Here is a 24,744-nt window from a genome sequence, read left to right on the forward strand (position 1 = left end):
ATCGCGGTGTCCATTCCACTTGAGGCCGCAAACTCAGGGTCCCTCTCACATACCTAGAGCTGAGAGAAGCCTCCTCTTGAGGTGCTTGTGATAAGGTGGTATTCCTCTAGAGTCGAAGCCAGGGACTAACCTCTCATCTCGAGTTGATTCATGGTCCACGGAGGTCTTTCGTGCTGCTACAGGGACCTCAGGATCCCTCCAGCCTTGAAACAGTGTTCTTGGGGTTTCTCTGGAGTGCCATCAAGGAAATCAAGGCTCCTTTCATGTGTGATGTGCAACACGGAATTGCTCTGCACGCAGTGCAGGGGAATCTGGCCTCATCTCGTGGCGAGGGGGAAGTCTCATGGTTTTTCTCGAGTTGCGGCGGGAACCTGGGGTATATTCTCGAGTTACGACGGGGATGGGCCTTCCACCCACGTGTTTGTTCAGCGACGTCAGGACTCCTGCCTAGTTGCGAGGGACAACTCGGGATTCTCCTCGAGGCTTGGCAGGGCAATTGGGACGCCTCTCCAGCTGAGGCGGGAGACCAAGGGTCCCTTTCCACGTGCCACAGGAATCCTGGGACTCCTATCAAGTTTCACGAGGAGTCAGGCATCGTCTCCTTTGGAGGCACTGATCTCCGCGTACCTCTGGAGTTTTCAAAGGATGTGAGGCCTCCGGTCGCGATGAGGTGGGAAACTAGGTCTTTCTCTGTGGTCTCCACAGGGGATTCAGACATCCTTTCGTCTTGGGAGATGCAAGACGAGCCTGCATTCAAGTCACTGCAGGGATATCCGGCCTTATTTCGAGTCAGGGCATCGTGGTGTCCATTCCACTTGAGGCCGCAAACTCAGGGTCCCTCTCACATACCTAGAGCTGAGAGAAGCCTCCTCTTGAGGTGCTTGTGGTAAGGTGGTATTCCTCTGGAGACGAAGCCAGGGACTAACCTCTCATCTCGAGTTGATTTTTGGTCCACGGAGCTCTTTCCTGTTGCTACAGTGACCTCAGGATCCCTCTAGCCTTGAAACAGTGTTCTTGGGGTTTCTCTGGAGTGCCATCAAGGAAATCAAGGCTCCTTTCATGTGTGATGTGTAACACGGAATTGCTCTGCACGCAGTTCAGGGTATCGGGCCTCATTTTGCGGCGAGGTGGAAATCTAATGGTTTTTCTCGAGTTGCGATTGGAAGCTGGGGTATATTCTCGAGTTACGACGGGGATGGCCCTTCCACCCACGTGTTTGTTCAGCGACGTCAGACTCCTGCCTAGTTGCGAGGGACAACTCGGGATTCTCCTCGAGGCTTGGCAGGGAAATTAGGACGCCTCTCCAGCTGAGGCGGGAGACCAAGGGTCCCTTTCCACGTGCCACATGAATCCTGGGACTCCTATCAAGTTTCACGAGGAGTCAGGTATCGTCTCCTTTGGAGGCACTGATCTCCGCGTACCTCTGGAGTTTTCAAAGGATGTGAGACCTCCGGTCGCCATGAGGTGGGGAACTAGGTCTTTCTCTACGGTCTCCACAGGGGATTCAGACATCCGTTCATCTTGGGAGATTCAAGACGAGCCTGCATTCAAGTCACTGCAGGGATATCCGGCCTTATTTTGCGTCAGGGCATTGCAGTGTCCATTCCACTAGAGGCCGCAAAATCAGGGTCCCTCTCACATACCTAGAGCTGAGAGAAGCATCCTCTTGAGGTGCTTGTGGTAAGGTGGTATTCCTCTGGAGTAGAAGCCAGGGACTAACCTCTCATCTCGAGTTGATTTTTGGTCCACGGAGCTCTTTCCTGTTGCTACAGTGACCTCAGGATCCCTCTAGACTTGAAACAGTGTTCTTGGGGTTTCTCTGGAGTGCCATCAAGGAAATCAAGGCTCCTTTCATGTGTGATGTGCAACACGGAATTGCTCTGCACGCAGTGCAGGGGAATCAGGCCTCATCTCGCGGCGAGGGGAAAGTCTCATCGTTTTTCTTGAGTTGCGGCGGGAACCTGGGGTATATTCTCGAGTTACGACGGGGATGGGCCTTCCACCCACGTGTTTGTTCAGCGACGTCAGGACTCCTGCCTAGTTGCGAGGGACAACTCGGGATTCTCCTCGAGGCTTGGCAGGGCAATTGGGACGCCTCTCCAGCTGAGGCGGGAGACCAAGGGTCCCTTTCCACGTGCCACAGGAATCCTGGGACTCCTATCAAGTTTCACGAGGTGTCAGGCATCGTCTCCTTTGGAGGCACTGATCTCCGCGTACCTCTGGAGTTTTCAAAGGATGTGAGGCCTCCGGTCGCCGTGAGGTGGGGAACTAGGTCTTTCTCTGTGGTCTCCACAGGGGATTCAGACATCCTTTCGTCTTGGGAGATGCAAGACGAGCCTGCATTGAAGTCACTGCAGGGATATCCGGCCTTATTTCGAGTCAGGGAATCGTGGTGTCCATTCCACTTGAGGCCGCAAACTCAGGGTCCCTCTCACATACCTAGAGCTGAGAGAAGCCTCCTCTTGAGGTGCTTGTGGTAAGGTGGTATTCCTCTGGAGTCGAAGCCAGGGACTAACCTCTCATCTCGAGTTGATTTTTGGTCGACGGAGCTCATTCGTGTTGCTACAGTGACCTCAGGATCCCTCTAGCCTTGAAACAGTGTTCTTGGGGTTTCTCTGGAGTGCCATCAAGGAAATCAAGGCTCCTTTCATGTGTGATGTGCAACACGGAATTGCTCTGCACGCATTTCAGGGTATCGGGCCTCATTTTGCGGCGAGGGGGAAGTCTAATGGTTTTTCTCGAGTTGCGATTGGAAGCTGGGGTATATTCTCGAGTTACGACGGGGATGGCCCTTCCACCCACGTGTTTTTTCAGCGACGTCAGACTCCTGCCTAGTTGCGAGGGACAACTCGGGATTCTCCTCGAGGCTTGGCAGGGCAATTAGGACGCCTCTCCAGCTGAGACGGGAGACCAAGGGTCCCTTTCCACGTGCCACAGGAATCCTGGGACTCCTATCAAGTTTCACGAGGAGTCAGGCATCGTCTCCTTTGGAGGCACTGATCTCCGCGTACCTCTGGAGTTTTCAAAGGATGTGAGGCCTCCGGTCGCGATGAGGTGGGAAACTAGGTCTTTCTCTGTGGTCTCCACAGGGGATTCAGACATCCTTTCGTCTTGGGAGATGCAAGACGAGCCTGCATTCAAGTCACTGCAGGGATATCCGGCCTTATTTCGCGTCAGGGCATCGCGGTGTCCATTCCACTTGAGGCCGCAAACTCAGGGTCCCTCTCACATACATAGAGCTTAGAGAAGCCTCCTCTTGAGGTGCTTGTGATAAGGTGGTATTCCTCTAGAGTCGAAGCCAGGGACTAACCTCTCATCTCGAGTTGATTCATGGTCCACGGAGCTCTTTCGTGCTGCTACAGGGACCTCAGGATCCCTCAACCTTGAAACAGTGTTCTTGGGGTTTCTCTGGAGTGCCATCAAGGAAATCAAGGCTCCTTTCATGTGTGATGTGCAACACGGAATTGCTCTGCACGCAGTGCAGGGGAATCGGGCCTCATCTCGCGGCGAGGGGGAAGTCTCATGGTTTTTCTCGAGTTGCGGCGGGAACCTGGGGTATATTCTCGAGTTACGACGGGGAAGGCCCTTCCACCCACGTGTTTGTTCAGCGACGTCAGGACTCCTGCCTAGTTGCGAGGGACAACTCGGGATTCTCCTCGAGGCTTGGCAGGGCAATTGGGACGTCTCTCCAGCTGAGGCAGGAGACCAAGTGTCCCTTTCCACGTGCCACAGGAATCCTGGGACTCCTATCAAGTTTCACGAGGAGTCAGGCATCGTCTCCTTTGGAGGCACTGATCTCCACGTACCTCTGGAGTTTTCAAAGGATGTGAGGCCTCCGGTCGCGATGAGGTGGGGAACTAGGTCATTCTCTGTGGTCACCACAGGGGATTCAGACATCCTTTCGTCTTGGGAGATGCAAGACGAGCCTGCATTCAAGTCACTGCAGGGATATCTGGCCTTATTTCGCGTCAGGGAATCGCGGTGTCCATTCCACTTGAGGCCGCAAACTCAGGGTCCCTCTCACATACCTAGAGCTGAGAGAAGCCTCCTCTTGAGGTGCTTGTATTAAGGTGGTATTCCTCTGGAGTCGAAGTCAGGGACTAACCTCTCATCTCGAGTTGATTTTTGGTCCACGGACCTCTTTCGTGTTGCTACAGTAACCTCAGGATCCCTCTAGCCTTGAATCAGTGTTCTTGGGGTTTCTCTGGAGTGCCATCAAGGAAATCAAGGCTCCGTTCATGTTTGATGTGCAATACGGAATTGCTCTGCATGCAGTGCAGGAGAATCGGGCCTCATCTCGCGGCGAGGGGTAAGTCTCATGGTTTTTCTCGAGTTGCGGTAGGACCCTGGGGTATATTCTCGAGTTATGACGGGGATGGCCCTTCCACCCACGTGTTTGTTCAGCGACGTCAGGACTCCTGCCTATTTGCGAGGGACAACTCGGGATTCTCCTCGAGGCTTGGCAGGGCAATTGGGACGCCTCTCCAGCTGAGGGCGGAGACCAAGGGTCCCTTTCCATGTGCCACAGGAATCCTGGGACTCCTATCAAGTTTCTCGAGGAGTCAGGCATCGTCTCCTTTGGAGGCACTGATCTCCGCGTACCTCTGGACTTTTCAAAGGATGTGCGGCCTCCGGTCGAGATGAGGTGGGGAACTAGATCTTTCTCTGAGGTCTCCACAGGGGATTCAGACATCCTTTCGTCTTGGGAGATGCAAGACGCGCCTGCATTCAAGTCACTGCAGGGATATCCGGCCTTATTTCGAGTCAGGGCATCGCGGTGTCCATTCCACTTGAGGCCGCAAACTCAGCACATAGCTAGAGCTGAGAGAAGCCTCCTCTTGAGGTGCTTGTGGTAAGGTGGTTTTCCTCTGGAGTCGAAGCCAGGGACTAACCTCTCATCTCGAGTTGATTCTTGGTCCACGGAGCTCTTTCCTCTTGCTACATTGACCTCAGGATCCCGCTAGCCTTGAAACAGTGTTCTTGGGGTTTCTCTGGAGTGCCATCAAGGAAATCAAGGCTCCTTTCATGTGTGATGCGCAACATGGAATTGCTGTGCACGCAGTGCAGGGGAATCGGGCCTCATATCGCGGCGAGGGGGAAGTCTCATGGTTTTTCTCGAGTTGCTGCGGGAACCTGGGGTATATTCTCGAGTTACGACGGGGATGGCCCTTCCAACCAGGTGTTTGTTCAGCGACGGCAGGACTCCTGCCTAGTTGCGACGGACAACTCGGGATTCTCCTCGAGGTTTGGCGGGGCAATTGGGACGCCTCTCCAGCTGAGGCGGGAGACCAAGAGTCCCTTTCCATGTGCCACAGGAATCCTGGGACTTCTATCAAGTTTCACGAGGAGTCAGGCATCGTCTTCTTTGGAGGCACTGATCTCCGCGTACCTCTGAAGTTTTCAAAGGATGTGAGGCCTCCGGTCACGATGGGGTGGGGAACTAGGTCTTTCTCTGTGGTCTCCACAGGGGATTCAGACATCCTTTCGTCTTGGCAGATTCAAGACGAGCCTGCATTCAAGTCACTGCAGGGATATCCGGCCTTATTTCGAGTCAGGGCATCGCGGTGTCCATTCCACTTGAGGCCGCAAACTCAGGGTCCCTCTCACATACCTAGAGCTGAGAGAAGCCTCCTCTTGAGGTGCTTTTGGTAAGGTGGTATTCCTCTGGAGTCGAAGCCAGGGACTAACCTCTCATCTCGAGTTGTTTTTTGGTCCACGGAGCTCTTTCGTGTTGCTACAGTGACCTCAGGATCCCTCTAGCCTTGAAACAGTGTTCTTGGGGTTTCTCTGGAGTGCCATCAAGGAAATCAAGGCTCCTTTCATGTGTGATGTGCAACACGGAATTGCTCTGCATGCAGTGCAGGGGAATCGGGCCTCATCTCGCGGCGAGGGGGAAGTCTCATGGTTTTTCTCGAGTTGCGGCGGGAACCTGGGGTAAATTCTCGAGTTATCACGGGGATGGCCCTTCCACCCACGTGTTTGTTCAGCGACGACAGGACTCCTGCCTAGTTGCGAGGGACAACTCGGGATTCTCCTCGAGGCTTGGCAGGGCAATTGGGACGCCTCTCCAGCTGAGGCGGGAGACCAGGGGTCCCTTTCCACGTGCCACAGGAATCCTGGGACTCCTATCAAGTTTCACGAGGAGTCAGGCATCGTCTCCTTTGGAGGCACTGATCTCTGCGTACCTGTGGAGTTTTCAAAGGATGTGAGGCCTCCGGTCGCGATGAGGTGGGGAACTAGGTCTTTCTCTGTGGTCTCCACAGGGGATTCAGACATCCTTTCGTCTTGGGAGATGCAAGACGAGCCTGCATTCAAGTCACTGCAGGGATGTCCGGCCTTATATCGAGCCAGGGCATCGCGGTGTCCATTCCACATGAGGCCGCAAACTCAGGGTCCCTCTCACATACCTAGAGCTGAGAGAAGCCTCCTCTTGAGGTGCTTGTGGTAAGGTGGTATTCCTCTGGAGTCGAAGCCAGGGACTAACCTCTCATCTCGAGTTGCTTTTTGGTCCACGGAGCTCTTTCGTGTTGCTACAGTGACCTCAGGATCCCTCTAGCCGTGAAACAGTGTTCTTGGGGTTTCTCTGGAGTGCCATCAAGGAAATCAAGGCTCCTTTCATGTGTGATGTGCAACACCGAATTGCTCTGCACGCAGTGCAGGGGAATCGGGCCCCATATCGCAGTGAGGGGGAAGTCTCATGGTTTTTCTCGAGTTGCGGCGGGAACCTGGGGTATATTCTCGAGTTACGACGGGGATGGCCCTTCCACCCACGTGTTTGTTCAGCGACGGCAGGACACCTGCCTAGTTGCGACGGACAACTCGGGATTCTCCTCGAGGCTTGGCAGGGAAATTGGGACGCCTCTCCAACTGAGGCGGGAGACCAAGTGTCCCTTTCCACGTGCACAGGAATCCTAGGACTCCTATCAAGTTTCACGAGGAGTCAGGCATCGTCTCCTTTGGAGGCACTGATCTCCGCGTACCTCTGAAGTTTTCAAAGGATGTGAGGCCTCCCGTCGCGATGAGGTGGGGAACTAGGTCTCTCTCTGTGGTCTCCACAGGGGATTCAGACATCCTTTCGTCTTGGGAGATGCAAGACGAGCCTGCATTCAAGTCACTACAGGGATATCCGGCCTTATTTCGAGTCAGGGCATCGCGGTCTCCATTCCACTTGAGGCCGCAAACTCAGGGTACCTCTCACATACCTAGAGTTGAGAGAAGCCTCCACTTGAGGTGCTTGTGTTAAGGTGGTATTCGTCTGGAGTCGACGCCAGGGACTATCCTCTCATCTCGAGTTGATTTTTGGGCCACGGTGCTCCTTCGTGTGGCTACAGTGACCTCAGGATCCCGCTAGCCTTGAAACAGTGTTCTTGGGGTTTGTCTGGACTGCCATCAAGGAAATCAAGGCTCCTTTCATGTGTGATGTGCAACACTGAATTGCTCTGCACGCAGTGCAGGGGAATCGGGCCTCATCTCGCGGCGAGGGGGAAGTCTCATGGTTTTTCTCGAGTTGCGGCGGGAACCTGGGGTATATTCTCGAGTTACAACGGGGATGGCCCTTCCACCCACGTGTTTGTTCAGCGACGTCAGGACTCCTGCCTAGTTGCGAGGGACAACTCGGGATTCTCCTCGAGGCTTGGCAGGGCAATTGGGACGCCTCTCCAGCTGAGGCGGGAGACCAAGGGTCCCTTTCCACGTGCCACAGGAATCCTGGGACTCCTATCAAGTTTCACGAGGAGTCAGGCATCGTCTCCTTTGGAGGCACTGATCTCCGCGTACCTCTGGACTTTTCAAAGGATGTGAGGCCTCCGGTCGCGATGAGGTGGGGAACTAGTTCTTTTTCTGTGGTCTCCTCAGGGGATTCGGACATCCTTTCGTCTTGGGAGATGCAAGACGAGCCTGCATTCAAGTCACTGCAGGGATATCCGGCCTTATTTCGAGTCAGGGCATCGCGGTGTCCATTCCACTTGAGGCGGCAAACTCAGCACATAGCTAGAGCTGAGAGAAGCCTCCTCTTGAGGTGCTTGTGGTTAGGTGGTATTCCTCTGGAGTCGAAGCCAGGGACTAACCTCTCATCTCGAGTTGATTGTTGGTCCACGGAGCTCTTTCGTGTTGCTACAGTGACCTCAGGATCCCTCTAGCCTTGAAACAGTGTTCTGGGGATTTCTCTGGAGTGCCATCAAGGAAATCAAGGCTCATTTCATGTGTGATGTGCAACACGGAATTGCTCTGCACGCAGTGCAGGGGAATCGGGCCTCATCTCGCATCGAGGGGGAAGTCTCATGGTTTTTCTCGAGTTGCGGCGGGAACCTGGGGTATATTCTCGAGTTACGACGGGGATGGCCCTTCCACCCACGTGTTTGTTCAGCGACGGCAGGACTCCTGCCTAGTTGCGAGGGACAACTCGGGATTCTCCTCGATGCTTGAAAGGGCAATTGGGACGCCTCTCCAGCTGAGGCGGGAGACCAAGGGTCCCTTTCCACGTGCCACAGGAATCCTGGGACTCCTATCAAGTTTCACGAGGAGTCAGGCATCGTCTCCTTTGGAGGCACTGATCTCCGCGTACCTCTGGAGTTTTCAAAGGATGTGAGGCCTCCGGTCGCGATGAGGTGGGGAACTAGGTCTTTCTCTGTGGTCTCCACAGGGGATTCAGACATCCTTTCGTCTTGGGAGATGCAAGACGAGCCTGCATTCAAGTCATTGCAGGGATATCCGGCCTTATTTTGCGTCAGGGCATCGCGGTGTCCTTTCCACTTGAGGCCGCAAACTCAGGGTCCATCTCACATACCTAGAGCTGAGAGAAGCCTCTTCTTGAGGTGCTTGTGGTAAGGTGGTATTCCTCTGGAGTCGAAGCCAGGGACTAACCTCTCATCTCGAGTTGATTTTTGGTCCACGGAGCTCTTTCGTGCTGCTACAGTGACCTCAGGATCCCTCAACCTTGAAACAGTGTTCTTGGGGTTTCTCTGGAGTGCCATCTAGGAAATCAAGGCTCCTTTCATGTGTGATGTGCAACACGGAATTGCTCTGCACGCAGTGCAGGGGAATCGGGCCTCATCTCGCGGCGAGGGGGAAGTCTCATGGTTTTTCTCGAGTTGCGGCGGGAACCTGGGGTATATTCTCGAGTTACGACGGGGATGGACCTTCCACCCTCGTGTTTGTTCAGCGACGTAAGTACTCCTGCCTAGTTGCGAGGGACAACTCGGGATTCTTCTCGAGGCTTGGCAGGGCAATTGGGACGCCTCTCCAGCTGAGGCGGGAGACCAAGGGTCCCTTTCCACGTGCCACAGGAATCCTGGGACTCCTATCAAGTTTCACGAGGAGTCAGGCATCGTCTCCTTTGGAGGCACTGATCTCCGCGTACCTCTGGAGTTTTCAAAGGATGTGAGGCCTCCGGTCACCATGAGGTGGGGAACTACGTCTTTTTCTGTGGTCTCCACAGGGGATTCGGACATCCTTTCATCTTGGGAGATGCAAGACGAGCCTGCATTCAAGTCACTGCAGGGATATCCGGCCTTTTTTCGAGTCAGGGCATCGTGGTGTCCATTCCACTTGAGGCCGCAAACTCAGGGTCCCTCTCACATACCTAGAGCTGAGAGAAGCCTCCTCTTGAGGTGCTTGTGGTAAGGTGGTATTCCTCTGGAGTCGAAGCCAGGGACTAACCTCTCATCTCGAGTTGATTTGTGGTCCATGGAGCTCTTTCGTGTTGCTAGAGTGACCTCAGGATCCCTCTAGCCTTGAAACAGTGTTCTTGGGGTTTCTCTGGAGTGCCAGCAAGGAAATCAAGGCTCCTTTCATGTGTGATGTGCATCACGGAATTGCTCTGCACGCAGTGCAGGGGAATCGCGCCTCATCTCGCGGTGAGGGGGAAGTCTCATGGTTTTTCTCGAGTTGTGGCTGGAACTTGCGGTATATTCTCGAGTTACGACGGGGATGGCCCTTCCACCCAAGTGTTTGTTCAGCGAGGTCAGGACTCCTGCCTAGTTGCGAGGGACAACTCGGGATTCTCTTCGAGGCTTGGCAGGGCAATTGGGACGCCTCTCCAGCTGAGGCCGGAGACCAAGGGTCACTTTCCACGTGCCACGGCAATCCTGGGACTCCTATCAAGTTTCACGAGGAGTCAGGCATCGTCTCCTTTGGAGGCACTGATCTCCGCGTACCTCTGGAGTTTCCAAAGGAGGTGAGGCCTCCGGTCGCCATGAGGTGGGGAACTAGGTCTTTTTCTGTGGTCTCCACAGGGGACTCGGACATCCTTTCGTCTTGGGAGATGCAAGACGAGCCTGCATTCAAGTCACTGTAGGGATATCCGGCCTTATTTCGAGTCAGGGCATCGCGGTGTCCATTCCACTTGAGGCCGCAAACTCAGCACATAGCTAGAGCTGAGAGAAGCCTCCTCTTGAGGTGCTTGTGTTAAGGTGGTATTCCTCTGGAGTCGAAGCCAGGGACTAACCTCTCATCTCGTGTTGATTGTTGGTCCACGGAGCTCTTTCGTGTTGATTCAGTGACCTCAGGATCCCTCTAGCCTTGAAACAGTGTTCTTGGGGTTTCTCTGGAGTGCCATCAAGGAAATCAAGGCTCCTTTCATGTGTGATGAGCAACACGGAATTGCTCTGCACGCAGTGCAGGGGAATCCGGCCTCATCTCGCGGCGAGGGGGAAGTCTCATGGTTTTTCTCGAGTTGCGGCGGGAACCTGGGGTATATTCTCGAGTTATGACGGGGATGGCACTTCCACACACGTGTTTGTTCAGCGACGTCAGGACTCCTGCCTAGTTGCGAGGGACAACTCGAGATTCTCCTCGAGGCTTGGCAGGGCAATTGGGACGCCTCTCCAGCTGAGGCGGAAGACCAAGAGTCCCTTTCCACGTGCCACAGGAATCCTGGGACTCCTATCAAGTTTCACGAGGAGTCAGGCATCGTCTCCTTTGGAGGCACTGATCTCCGCGTACCTCTGGAGTTTTCAAAGGATGTGAGGCCTCCGGTCGCGATGAGGTGGGGAACTAGGTCTTTTTCTGTGGTCTCCACAGGGAATTCGGACATTCTTTCGTCTTGGGAGATGCAAGAAGAGCCTGCATTCAAGTCACTGCAGGGATATCCGGCCTTATTTTGAGTCAGGGCATCGCGGTGTCCATTCCACTTGAGGCCGCAAACTCAGCACATAGCTAGAGCTGAGAGAAGCCTCCTCTTGAGGTGCTTGTGGTAAGGTGGTATTCCTCTGGAGTCGAAGCCAGGGACTAACCTCTCATCTAGAGTGGATTTTTGGTCCACGGAGCTCTTTCGTGTTGCTACAGTGACCTCAGGATCCCTCTAGCCTTGAAACAGTGTTCTTGGGGTTTCTCTGGAGTGCCATCAAGGAAATCAAGGCTCCTTTCATGTGTGATGTGCTACACGGAATTGCTCTGCACGCAGTGCAGGGGAATCGGGCCTCATCTCGCGGCGAGGGGGAAGTGTCATGGTTTTTCTCGAGTTGCGGCGGCAACCTGAGGTATATTCTCGAGTTAAGACGGGGATGGCCCTTCTACACACGTGTTTGTTCAGCGATGGCAGGACTCCTGCCTAGTTGCGAGGGACAACTCGGGATTCTCATCGAGGCTTGGCAGGGCAATTGGGACGCCTCTCCAGCTGAGGCCGGAGACCAAGGGTCCCTTTCCACGTGCCACAGGAATCCTGGGACTCCTATCAAGTTTCACGAGGAGTCAGGCATCGTCTCCTTTGGAGGCACTGATCTCCGCGTACTTGTGGAGTTTTCAAAGGATGTGAGGCCTCCGGTCGCGATGAGGTGGGGAACTATGTCTTTCTCTGTGGTCTCCACAGGGGATTCAGACATCCTTTCGTCTTGGGAGATGAAAGACGCGCCTGCATTCAAGTCACTGCAGGGATGTCCGGCCTTATATAGAGCCAGGGCATCGGGGTGTCCATTCCACTTGAGGCCGCAAACTCAGGGTCCCTCTCACATACCTAGAGCTGAGAGAAGCCTCCTCTTGAGGTGCTTGTGGTAAGGTGGTATTCCTCTGGAGTCGAAGCCAGGGACTAACCTCTCATCTCGAGTTGATTTTTGGTCCACGGAGCTCTTTCGTGTTGCTACAGTGACCTCAGGATCCCTCTAGCCTTGAAACAGTGTTCTTGGGGTTTCTCTGGAGTGCCATCAAGGAAATCAAGGCTCATTTCATGTGTGATGTGCAACACTGAATTGCTCTGCACGCAGTGCAGGGGAATCGGGCCTCATCTCGCGGCGAAGGGGAAGTCTCATGGTTTTTCTCGAGTTGCGGCGGGAACCTGGGGTATATTCTCGAGTTACGACGGGGATGGACCTTCGACCCACGTGTTTGTTCAGCGAAGTCAGGACTCCTGCCTAGTTGCGAGGGACAACTCGGGATTCTCCTCGAGGCTTGGCAGGGCTATTGGGATGCCTCTCCAGCTGAGGCGGGAGACCAAGGGTCCCTTTCCACGTGCCACAGGAATCCTGGGACTCCTATCAAGTTTCACGAGGAGTCAGGCATCGTCTCCTTTGGAGGCACTGATCTCCGCGTACCTCTGGAGTTTTCAAAGGATGTGAGGCCTCCAGTCGCCATGAGGTGGGGAACTAGGTCTTTCTCTGTGGTCTCCACAGGGGATTCAGACATCCTTTCATCTTGGGAGATGGAAGACGAGCCTGCATTCAAGTCACTGCAGGGATATCCGGCCTTATTTCGCGTCAGGGCATCGCAGTGTCCATTCCACTTGAGGCCGCAAACTCAGGGTCCCTCTCACATACCTAGAGCTGAGAGAAGCCTCCTCTTGAGGTGCTTGTGGTAAGGTGGTATTCCTCTGGAGTCGAAGCCAGGGACTAACCTCTCATCTCGAGTTGATTTTTGGTCCACGGAGCTCTTTCGTGTGGGTACAGTGACCTCAGGATCCCTCTAGCCTTGAAACAGTGTTCTTGGGGTTTCTCTGGAGTGCCATTAAGGAAATCAAGGGTCTTTTCATGTGTGATGTGCAACACGGAATTGCTCTGCACGCAGTGCAGGGGAATCGGGCCTCATCTCGCGGCGATGGAGAAGTCTCATGGTTTTTCTCGATTTGCGGCGGGACCCTGGGTTATATTCTCGAGTTACGACGGGGATGGCCCTTCCACCAACGTGTTTGTTCAGCGACGTCAGGACTCCTGTCTAGTTGCGAGGGACAACTCGGGATTCTCCTCGAGGCTTGGCAGGGCAATTGGGACGCCTCTCCAACTGAGGCGGGAGACCAAGGGTCCCTTTCCACGTGCCACAGGAATCCTGGGACTCTTATCAAGTTTCACGAGGAGTCAGGCATCGTCTCCTTTGGAGGCACTGATCTCCGCGTACCTCTGGAGTTTTCAAAGGATGTGAGGCCTCCGGTCGCGATGAGGTGGGGAACTACGTCTTTTTCTGTGGTCTCCACAGGGGATTCGGACATCCTTTCGTCTTGGGAGATGCAAGACGAGCCTGCATTCAAGTCACTGCAGGGATATCCGGCCTTATTTCGAGTCAGGGCATCGCGGTGTCTATTCCACTTGAGGCCGCAAACTCAGGGTCCCTCTCACATACCTAGAGCTGAGAGAAGCCTCCTCTTGAGGTGCTTGTGGTAAGGTGGTATTCCTCTGGAGTCGAAGCCAGGGACTAACCTCTCATCTCGAGTTGATTTTTGGTCCACGGAGCTCTTTCGTGTGGGTACAGTGACCTCAGGATCCCTCTAGCCTTGAAACAGTGTTCTTGGGGTTTCTCTGGAGTGCCATCAAGGAAATCAAGGCTCCTTTCATGTGTGATGAGCAACACGGAATTGCTCTGCACGCAGTGCAGGTGAATCCGGCCTCATCTCGCGGCGAGGGGGAAGTCTCATGGTTTTTCTCGAGTTGCGGCGGGAACCTGGGGTATATTCTCGAGTTGTGACGGGGATGGCACTTCCACACACGTGTTTGTTCAGCGACGTCAGGACTCCTGCCTAGTTGCGAGGGACAACTCGAGATTCTCCTCGAGGCTTGGCAGGGCAATTGGGACGCCTCTCCAGCTGAGGGGGAAGACCAAGGATCCCTTTCCACGTGCCACAGGAATCCTGGGACTCCTATCAAGTTTCACGAGGAGTCAGGCATCATCTCCTTTGGAGGCACTGATCTCCGCGAACCTCTGGAGTTTTCAAAGGATGTGAGGCCTCCGGTCGCGATGAGGTGGGGAACTAGGTCTTTTTCTGTGGTCTCCACAGGGAATTCGGACATTCTTTCGTCTTGGGAGATGCAAGACGAGCCTGCATTCAAGTCACTGCAGGGATATCCGGCCTTATTTCGAGTCAGGGCATCGCGGTGTCCATTCCACTTGAGGCCGCAAACTCAGCACATAGCTAGAGCTGAGAGAAGCCTCCTCTTGAGGTGCTTGTGGTAAGGTGGTATTCCTCTGGAGTCGAAGCCAGGGACTATCCTCTCATCTCGAGTTGATTCTTGGTCCACGGAGCTCTTTCGTGTTGCTACAGTGACCTCAGGATCCCTCTAGCCTTGAAACAGTGTTCTTGGGGTTTCTCTGGAGTGCCATCAAGGAAATCAAGGCTCCTTTCATGTGTGATGTGCAACACGGAATTGCTCTGCACGCAGTGCAGGGGAATCGGGCCTCATCTCGCGGCGAGGGGGAAGTCTCATGGTTTTTCTCGAGTTGCGGCGGGAACCTGGGGTATATTCTCGAGTTACGACGGGGATGGCCCTTCCACCCACGTGTTTGTTCAGCGACGTCAGGACTCCTGCCTATTTGCGAGGGACAACTCTGGATTCTCCTCGAGGCTTGGCAGGGCAATTGGGACGCCTCTCCAGCTGAGGCGGGGGACCAAGGGTCCCTTTCCATGTGCCACAGGAATCCTGGGACTCCTATCAAGTTTCACGAGGAGTCAGGCATCGTCTCCTTTGGAGGCACTGATCTCCGCGTACCTCTGGAGTTTTCAAAGGATGTGAGGCCTCCGGTCGCGATGAGGTGGGGAACTAGATCTTTCTCTGAGGTCTCCACAGGGGATTCAGACATCCTTTCATCTTGGGAGATGCAAGACGCGCCTGCATTCAAGTGACTGCAGGGATATCCGGCCTTATTTCGAGTCAGGGCATCGCGGTGTCCATTCCACTTGAGGCCGCAAACTCAGGGTCCCTCTCACATACCTAAAGCTGAGAGAAGCCTCCTCTTGAGGTGCTTTTGGTAAGGTGGTATTCCTCTGGAGGCGAAGCCAGGGACTAACCTCTCATCTCGAGTTGATTGTTGGTCCACGGAGCTCTTTCGTGTTGCTACAGTGACCTCAGGATCCCTCTAGCCTTGAAACAGTGTTCTTGGGGTTTCTCTGGAGTGCCATCAAGGAAACCAAGGCTCCTTTCATGTGTGATGTGCAACACGGAATTGATCTGCACACAGTGCAGGGGAATCGGGCCTCATCTCGCGGCGAGGGGGAAGTCTCATGGTTTTTCTCGAGTTGTGGCGGGAACCTGGGGTATATTCTCGAGTTACGACGGGGATGGTCCTTCCACCCACTTGTTTGTTCAGCGACGTCAGGACTCCTGCCTAGTTGCCAGGGACAACTCGGGATTCTCCTCGAGGCTTGGCAGGGCAATTGGGACGCCTCTCCAGCTGAGGCGGGAGACCAAGGGTCCCTTTCCACGTGCCACAGGAATCCTGGGACTCCTATCAAGTTTCACGAGGAGTCAGGCATCGTCTCCTTAGGAGGCACTGATCTCCGCGTACCTCTGGAGTTTTCAAAGTATGTTAGGCCTCCGGTCGCGATGAGGTGGGGAACTAGGTCTTTCTCTGTGGTCTCCACAGGGGATTCAGACATCCTTTCGTCTTGGGAGATGCAAGACGAGCCTGCATTCAAGTCACTGCAGGGATATCCGTCTTTATTTCGAGTCAGGATATCGCAGTGTCCATTCCACTTGAGGCCGCACACTCAGGGTCCCTCTCACATACCTAGAGCTGAGAGAAGCCTCCTCTTGAGGTGCTTGTGGTCAGGTGGTATTCCTCTGGAGTCGAAGCCAGGGACTAACCTCTCATCTCGAGTTGATTTTTGGTCCACGGAGCTCTTTCGTGTTGCTACAGAGACCTCAGGATCCCTCTAGCCTTGAAACAGTGTTGTTGGGGTTTCTCTGGAGTGCCACCAAGGAAATCAAGGGTCCTTTCATGTGTGATGTGCAACACGGAATTGCTCTGCACGCAGTGCAGGGGAATCGGGCCTCATATCGCAGGGAGGGGGAAGTCTCATGGTTTTTCTCGAGTTGCGGCGGGAACCTGGGGTATATTCTCGAGTTACGACGGGGATGGCCCTTCCACCCACGTGTTTGTTCAGCAACGTCAGGACTCCTGCCTAGTTGCGAGGGACAACTCGGGATTCTCCTCGAGGCTTGGCAGGGCAATTGGGACGCCTCTCCAGCTGAGGCGGGAGACCAAGGGTCCCTTTCCACGTGCACAGGAATCCTGGGACTCCTATCAAGATTCACGAGGAGTCAGGCATCGTCTCCTTTGGAGGCACTGATCTCTGCGTACCTCTGGAATTTTCAAAGGATGTGAGGCCTCCGGTCGCGATGAGGTGGGGAAGTAGGTCATTCTCTGTGGTCTCCACAGGTGATTCAGACATCCTTTCGTCTTGCGAGATGCAAGACGAGCCTGCATTCAAGTCACTGCAGGGATATCCGGCCTTATTTCGAGTCAGGGCATCGCGGTGTACATTCCACTTGAGACCACAAACTCAGGGTCCCTCTCACATACCTGGAGCTGAGAGAAGCCTCCTCTTGAGGTGCTTGTGGTAAGGCGGTATTCCTCTGGAGTCGAAGCCAGGGACTAACCTCTCATCTCGAGTTGATTTCTGGTCCACGGAGCTCTTTCGTGTTGCTACAGTGACCTCAGGATCCCTCTAGCCTTGAAACAGTGTTCTGGGGGTTTCTCTGGAGTGCCATCAAGGAAATCAAGGCTCATTTCATGTGTGATGTGCAACACGGAATTGCTCTGCACGCAGTGCAGGGGAATCGGGCCTCATCTCGCGGCGAGGGGGAAGTCTCATTGTTTTTCTCGAGTTGCGGCGGGAACCTGGGGTATATTCTCGAGTTACGACGGGGATGGACCTTCCACCCACGTGTTTGTTCAGCGACGTCAGGACTCCTGCCTAGTTGCGAGGGACAACTCGGGATTCTCCTCGAGGCTTGGCAGGGCAATTGGGATGCCTCTCCAGCTGAGGCGGGAGACCAAGGATCCCTTTCCACGTGCCACAGGAATCCTGGGACTCCAATCAAGTTTCACGAGGAGTCAGGCATCGTCTCCTTTGGAGGCACTGATCTCCGCGTACCTCTGGAGTTTTCAAAGGATGTGAGGCATCCAGTCGCCATGAGGTGGGGAACTAGGTCTTTCTCTGTGGTCTCCACAGGGGATTCAGACATCCTTTCATCTTGGGAGATGCAAGACGAGCCTGCATTCAAGTCACTGCAGGGATATCCGGCCTTATTTCGCGTCAGGGCATCGCAGTGTCCATTCCACTTAAGGCCGCAAACTCAGGGTTCCTCTCACATACCTAGAGCTGAGAGAAGCCTCCTCTTGAGGTGCTTGTGGTAAGGTGGTATTCCTCTGGAGTCGAAGCCAGGGACTAACCTCTCATCTCGAGTTGATTTTTGGTCCACGGAGCTCTTTCGTGTGGGTACAGTGACCTCAGGATCCCTCTAGCCTTGAAACAGTGTTCTTGGGGTTTCTCTGGAGTGCCATCAAGGAAATCAAGGGTCCTTTCATGTGTGATGTGCAACACGGAATTGCTCTGCACGCAGTGCAGGGGAATCGGGCCTCATATCGCGGTGATGGAGAAGTCTCATGGTTTTACGCGATTTGCGGCGGGACCCTTGGTTATATTCTCGAGTTAAGACGGGGATGGCCCTTCCACCCACGTGTTTATTCAGCGACGTCAGGACTCCTGCCTAGTTGCGAGGGACAACTCGGGATTCTCCTCGAGGCTTGGCAGGGCAATTGGGACGCCTCTCCAGCTGAGGCGGGAGACCAAGGGTCCCTTTCCACGTGCCACAGGAATCCTGGGACTCTTATCAAGTTTCACGAGGAGTCAGGCATCGTCTCCTTTGGAGGCACTGATCTCCGCGTACCTCTGGAGTTTTCAAAGGATGTGAGGCCTCCGGTCGCGATGAGGTGGGGAACTACGTCTTTTTCTGTGGTCTCCACAGGGGATTCGGACATCCTTTCGTCTTGGGAGATGCAAGACGAGCCTGCATTCAAGTCACTGCAGGGATATCCGGCCTTATTTCGAGTCAGGGAATCGCGGTGTCCATTCCACTTGAGGCCGCAAACTCAGGGTCCCTCTCACATACCTAGAGCTGAGAGAAGCCTCCTCTTGAGGTGCTTGTGGTAAGGTGGTATTCCTCTGGAGTCGAAGCCAGGGACTAACCTCTCATCTCGAGTTGATTGTTGGTCCACGGAGCTCTTTCGTGTTGCTACAGTGACCTCAGGATCCCTCTAGCCTTGAAACAGTGTTCTTGGGGTTTCTCTGGAGTGCCATCAAGGAAATCAAGGCTCCTTTCATGTGTGATGAGCAACACGGAATTGCTCTGCACGCAGTGCAGGTGAATCCGGCCTCATCTCGCGGCGAGGGGGAAGTCTCATGGTTTTTCTCGAGTTGCGGCGGGAACCTGGGGTATATTCTCGAGTTATGACGGGGATGGCACTTCCACACACGTGTTTGTTCAGCGACGTCAGGACTCCTGCCTAGTTGCGAGGGACAACTCGAGATTCTCCTCGAGGCTTGGCAGGGCAATTGGGACGCCTCTCCAGCTGAGGGGGAAGACCAAGGGTCCCTTTCCACGTGCCACAGGAATCCTGGGACTCCTATCAAGTTTCACGAGGAGTCAGGCATCGTCTCCTTTGGAGGCACTGATCTCTGCGTACCTCTGGAGTTTTCAAAGGATGTGAGGCCTCCGGTCGCGATGAGGTGGGGAACTAGGTCTTTTTCTGTGGTCTCCACAGGGAATTCGGACATTCTTTCGTCTTGGGAGATGCAAGACAAGCCTGCATTCAAGTCACTGCAGGGATATCCGGCCTTATTTCGAGTCAGGGCATCGCGGTGTCCATTCCACTTGAGGCCACAAACTCAGCACATAGCTAGAGCTGAGAGAAGCCTCCTCTTGAGGTGCTTGTGGTAAGGTGGTATTCCTCTGGAGTCGAAGCCAGGGACTATCCTCTCATCTCGAGTTGATTCTTGGTCCACGGAGCTCTTTCGTGTTGCTACAGTGACCTCAGGATCCCTCTAGCCTTGAAACAGTGTTCTTGGGGTTTCTCTGGAGTGCCATCAAGGAAATCAAGGCTCCTTTCATGTGTGATGTGCAACACGGAATTGCTCTGCACGCAGTGCAGGGGAATCGGGCCTCATCTCGCGGCGAGGGGGAAGTCTCATGGTTTTTCTCGAGTTGCGGCGGGAACCTGGGGTATATTCTCGAGTTACGACGGGGATGGCCCTTCCACCCACGTGTTTGTTCAGCGACGTCAGGACTCCTGCCTATTTGCGAGGGACAACTCTGGATTCTCCTCGAGGCTTGGCAGGGCAATTGGGACGCCTCTCCAGCTGAGGCGGGAGACCAAGGGTCCCTTTCCATGTGCCACAGGAATCCTGGGACTCCTATCAAGTTTCACGAGGAGTCAGGCATCGTCTCCTTTGGAGGCACTGATCTCCGCGTACCTCTGGAGTTTTCAGAGGATGTGAGGCCTCTGGTCGCGATGAGGTGGGGAACTAGATCTTTCTCTGAGGTCTCCACAGGGGATTCAGACATCCTTTCATCTTGGGAGATGCAAGACGCGCCTGCATTCAAGTGACTGCAGGGATATCCGGACTTATTTCGAGTCAGGGCATCGCGGTGTCCATTCCACTTGAGGCCGCAAACTCAGGGTCCCTCTCACATACCTAAAGCTGAGAGAAGCCTCCTCTTGAGGTGCTTGTGGTAAGGTGGTATTCCTCTGGAGGCGAAGCCAGGGACTAACCTCTCATCTCGAGTTGATTGTTGGTCCACGGAGCTCTTTCGTGTTGCTACAGTGACCTCAGGATCCCTCTAGCCTTGAAACAGTGTTCTTGGGGTTTCTCTGGAGTGCCATCAAGGAAATCAAGGCTCCTTTCATGTGTGATGTGCAACACGGAATTGATCTGCACACAGTGCAGGGGAATCGGGCCTCATCTCGCGGCGAGGGGGAAGTCTCATGGTTTTTCTCGAGTTGCGGCGGGAACCTGGGGTATATTCTCGAGTTACGACGGGGATGGTCGTTCCACCCACTTGTTTGTTCAGCGACGTCAGGACTCCTGCCTAGTTGCCAGGGACAACTCGGGATTCTCCTCGAGGCTTGGCAGGGCAATTGGGACGCCTCTCCAGCTGAGGCGGGAGACCAAGGGTCCCTTTCCACGTGCCACAGGAATCCTGGGACTCCTATCAAGTTTCACGAGGAGTCAGGCATCGTCTCCTTAGGAGGCACTGATCTCCGCGTACCTCTGGAGTTTTCAAAGGATGTGAGGCCTCCGGTCGCGATGAGGTGGGGAACTAGGTCTTTCTCTGTGGTCTCCACAGGGGATTCAGACATCCTTTCGTCTTGGGAGATGCAAGACGAGCCTGCATTCAAGTCACTGCAGGGATATCCGGCTTTATTTCGAGTCAGGATATCGCAGTGTCCATTCCACTTGAGGCCGCACACTCAGGGTCCCTCTCACATACCTAGAGCTGAGAGAAGCCTCCTCTTGAGGTGCTTGTGGTCAGGTGGTATTCCTCTGGAGTCGAAGCCAGGGACTAACCTCTCATCTCGAGTTGATTTTTGGTCCACGGAGCTCTTTCGTGTTGCTACAGTGACCTCAGGATCCCTCTAGCCTTGAAACAGTGTTGTTGGGGTTTCTCTGGAGTGCCACCAAGGAAATCAAGGGTCCTTTCATGTGTGATGTGCAACACGGAATTGCTCTGCACGCAGTGCAGGGGAATCGGGCCTCATATCGCAGGGAGGGGGAAGTCTCATGGTTTTTCTCGAGTTGCGGCAGGAACCTGGGGTATATTCTCGAGTTACGACGGGGATGGCCCTTCCACCCACGTGTTTGTTCAGCAACGTCAGGACTCCTGCCTAGTTGCGAGGGACAACTCGGGATTCTCCTCGAGGCTTGGCAGGGCAATTGGGACGCCTCTCCAGCTGAGGCGGGAGACCAAGGGTCCCTTTCCACGTGCACAGGAATCCTGGGACTCCTATCAAGATTCACGAGGAGTCAGGCATCGTCTCCTTTGGAGGCACTGATCTCTGCGTACCTCTGGAGTTTTCAAAGGATGTGAGGCCTCCGGTCGCGATGAGGTGGGGAAGTAGGTCATTCTCTGTGGTCTCCACAGGTGATTCAGACATCCTTTCGTCTTGCGAGATGCAAGACGAGCCTGCATTCAAGTCACTGCAGGGATATCCGGCCTTATTTCGAGTCAGGGCATCGCGGTGTCCATTCCACTTGAGACCGCAAATTCAGGGTCCCTCTCACATACCTGGAGCTGAGAGAAGCCTCCTCTTGAGGTGCTTGTGGTAAGGCGGTATTCCTCTGGAGTCGAAGCCAGGGACTAACCTCTCATCTCGAGTTGATTTCTGGTCCACGGAGCTCTTTCGTGTTGCTACAGTGACCTCAGGATCCCTCTAGCCTTGAAACAGTGTTCTTGGGGTTTCTCTGGAGTGCCATCAAGGAAATCAAGGGTCCTTTCATGTGTGATGTGCAACACGGAATTGCTCTGCACGCAGTGCAGGGGAATCGGGCCTCATCTCGCGGCGAGGGGGAAGTCTCATGCTTTTTCTCGAGTTGCGGTGGGAACCTGGGGTATATTCTCGAGTTACGACGGGGATGGCCCTTACACCCACGTGTTTGTTCAGCGACTGCAGGACTCCTGCCTAGTTGATAGGGACAACTCGGGATTCTCCTCGAGGCTTGGCAGGGCAATTGGGACGCCTCTCCAGCTGAGGCGGGAGACCAAGGGTCCCTTTCCACGTGCCACAGGAATCCTGGGACTCCTATCAAGTTTCACGAGGAGTCAGGCATCGTCTCCTTTGGAGGCACTGATCTCCGCGTACCTCTGGAGTTTTCAAAGGATGTGAGGCCTCCTGTCGCGATGAGGTGGGGAACTAGGTCTTTCTCTGTGGTCTCCACCGGGGATTCAGACATCCTTTCGTCTTGGGAGATGCAAGACAAGCCTGCATTCAAGTCACTGCAGGGATATCCGGCTTTATTTCCAGTCAGGGAATCGCAGTGTCCATTCCACTTGAGGCCGCAAACTCAGGGTCCCTCTCACATACCTAGAGCTGAGATAAGCCTCCTCTTGAAGTGCTTGTGGTCAGGTGGTATTCCACAGGAGTCGAAGACAGGGACTAACCTCTCATCTAGAGTGGATTTTTGGTCCACGGAGCTCTTTCGTGTTGCTACAGTGACCTCAGGATCCCTCTAGCCTTGAAACAGTGTTGTTGGGGTTTCTCTGGAGTGCCATCAAGGAAATCAAGGCTCCTTTCATGTGTGATGTGCAACACGGAATTGCTCTGCACGCAGTGCAGGGGAATCGGGCCTCATCTCGCGGCGAGGGGGAAGTCTCATGGTTTTTCTCGAGTTGCGGTGGGAACCTGGGGTATATTCGCGAGTTACCACGGGGATGGCCCTTCCAACCACGTGTTTGTTCAGCGACGTCAGGACTCCTGCCTAGTTGCGAGGGACAACTCGGGATTCTCCTCGAGGCTTGGCAGGGCAATTGGGACGCCTCTCCAGCTGAGGCGGGAGACCAAGGGTCCCTTTCCACGTGCCACAGGAATCCTGGGACTCCTATCAAGTTTCACGAGGAGTCAGGCATCGTCTCCTTTGGAGGCACTGATCTCCGCGTACCTCTGGAGTTTTCAAAGGATGTAAGGCTTCCGGTCGCGATGAGGTGGGGAACTAGGTCTTTCTCTGTGGTCTCCACAGGGGATTCAGACATCCTTTCGTCTTGGGAGATGCAAGACGAGCCTGCATTCAAGTCACTGCAGGGATATCCGGCTTTATTTCGAGTCAGGATATCGCAGTGTCCATTCCACTTGAGGCCGCACACTCAGGGTCCCTCTCACATACCTAGAGCTGAGAGAAGCCTCCTCTTGAGGTGCTTGTGGTAAGGTGGTATTCCTCTGGAGTCGAAGCCAGGGACTAACCTCTCATCTCGAGTTGATTTTTGGTCCACGGAGCTCTTTCGTGTTGCTACAGTGACCTCAGGATCCCTCTAGCCTTGAAACAGTGTTCTTGGGGTTTCTCTGGAGTGCCATCAAGGAAATCAAGGCTCCTTTCATGTGTGATGTGCAACACGGAATTGCTCTGCACGCAGTGCAGGGGAATCGGGCCTCATCTCGCGGCGAGGGGGAATTCTCATGCTTTTTCTCGAGTTGCGGCGGGAACCTGGGGTATAATCTTGAGTTACGACTGGGATGGCCCTTACACCCACGTGTTTGTTCAGCGACTGCAGGACTCCTGCCTAGTTGATAGGGACAACTCGGGATTCTCCTCGAGGCTTGGCAGGGCAATTGGGACGCCTCTCCAGCTGAGGCGGGAGACCAAGGGTCCCTTTCCACGTGCCACAGGAATCCTGTGACTTCTATCAAGTTTCACGAGGAGTCAGGCATCGTCTCCTTTGGAGGCACTGATCTCCGCATACCTCTGGAGTTTTCAAAGGATTTGAGGCCTCCTGTCGCGATGAGGTGGGGAACTAGGTCTTTCTCTGTGGTCTCCACAGGGGATTCAGACATCCTTTCGTCTTGGGAGATGCAAGACGAGCCTGCATTCAAGTCACTGCAGGGATATCCGGCTTTATTTCGAGTCAGGATATCGCAGTGTCCATTCCACTTGAGGCCGCACACTCAGGGTCCCTCTCACATACCTAGAGCTGAGAGAAGCCTCCTCTTGAGGTGCTTGTGGTCAGGTGGTATTCCTCTGGAGTCGAAGCCAGGGACTAACCTCTCATCTCCAGTTGATTTTTGGTCCACGGAGCTCTTTCGTGTTGCTACAGTGACCTCAGGATCCCTCTAGCCTTGAAACAGTGTTGTTGGGGTTTCTCTGGAGTGCCACCAAGGAAATCAAGGGTCCTTTCATGTGTGATGTGCAACACGGAATTGCTCTGTACGCAGTGCAGGGGAATCGGGCCTCATATCGCAGGGAGGGGGAAGTCTCATGGTTTTTCTCGAGTTGCGGCGGGAACCTGGGGTATATTCTCGAGTTACGACGGGGATGGCCCTTCCAACCACGTGTTTGTTCAGCAACGTCAGGACTCCTGCCTAGTTGCGAGGAACAACTCGGGATTCTCCTCGAGGCTTGGCAGGCCAATTGGGACGCCTCTCCAGCTGAGGCGGGAGACCAAGGGTCCCTTTCCACGTGCACAGGAATCCTGGGACTCCTATCAAGATTCACGAGGAGTCAGGCATCGTCTCCTTTGGAGGCACTGATCTCCGCGTACCTCTGGAATTTTCAAAGGATGTGAGGCCTCCGGTCGCTATGAGGTGGGGAAGTAGGTCATTCTCTGTGGTCTCCACTGGTGATTCAGACATCCTTTCGTCTTGCGAGATGCAAGACGAGCCTGCATTCAAGTCACTGCAGGGATATCGGGCCTTATTTCGAGTCAGGGCATCGCGGTGTCCATTCCACTTGAGACCGCAAACTCAGGGTCCCTCTCACATACCTGGAGCTGAGAGAAGCCTCCTCTTGAGGTGCTTGTGGTAAGGCGGTATTCCTCTGGAGTCGAAGCCAGGGACTAACCT

Source organism: Cervus elaphus, chromosome 32 (genome assembly GCF_910594005.1).
Source record: "Cervus elaphus chromosome 32, mCerEla1.1, whole genome shotgun sequence".
Taxonomy (NCBI): Eukaryota; Metazoa; Chordata; class Mammalia; order Artiodactyla; family Cervidae; genus Cervus; species Cervus elaphus.